Genomic DNA, 623 nt, shown 5'->3' on the forward strand with positions numbered 1-623 from the left:
ATGCCAGGCTTTTCCCAGAGCCCATCACCACAGCCTGCCATGCCAGGCTTTTCCCAGAGCCCAGCAGCACAGCCTGCCATGCCAGGCTTTTCCCAGAGCCCATCACCACAGCCTGCCATGCCAGGCTTTTCCCAGAGCCCAGCAGCACGGCTGGTGGCTCTGCAGCTCGGTTACTGATGGCCTGGTCGCGGCAGTGGCAGGGGAGCGCGGGCTGTGATTCAGTGAGCGCGCTGTGAGGGACCCGGAGCCGGCTGCTCCCGGCCAAGAGCAGCACATTAGCTCTATGACATACATTATGATATTGCCAGCAAAGTGGTCAGTGCCTAACTGGGATATGCTGCAGCCTGTGGAGTGGCTCAGGGCTGCAGCACAGAACATATGGAGATTATTTCCCGAATTTATGCAGCACGTGTTTTCCTATAAATTAAATTCAGTGAAAATGTGTATCATAATAGGGTGATGCTCGCAACAGCCTTCCCTGTTATGAATTACAATGACCTCTCTCAGCCTGCTGGGTGCCTAGCGAAACGGCTTCATGCAACTGGAAACAATAGTGTATGTGGTGTCCGGCTCTGAAAGCCTGACCAAAAGGCTCTCTAACGATAAGCAGGGCCTTCCCCCCC

At 54.9% G+C, this 623-nt stretch overlaps 1 protein-coding gene across 3 annotated transcripts in view; it reads left to right on the forward strand.

The window, feature by feature from the left end:
• The window catches only part of SEMA5B (semaphorin 5B), a 216,500-nt gene that overhangs the window by 173,977 nt on the left and 41,900 nt on the right, over positions 1-623 (forward strand). The window lies entirely within an intron of this gene.

This window comes from Corvus brachyrhynchos, unplaced genomic scaffold (assembly GCF_000691975.1).
Source record: "Corvus brachyrhynchos isolate BGI_N302 unplaced genomic scaffold, ASM69197v1 scaffold126, whole genome shotgun sequence".
Taxonomy (NCBI): Eukaryota; Metazoa; Chordata; class Aves; order Passeriformes; family Corvidae; genus Corvus; species Corvus brachyrhynchos.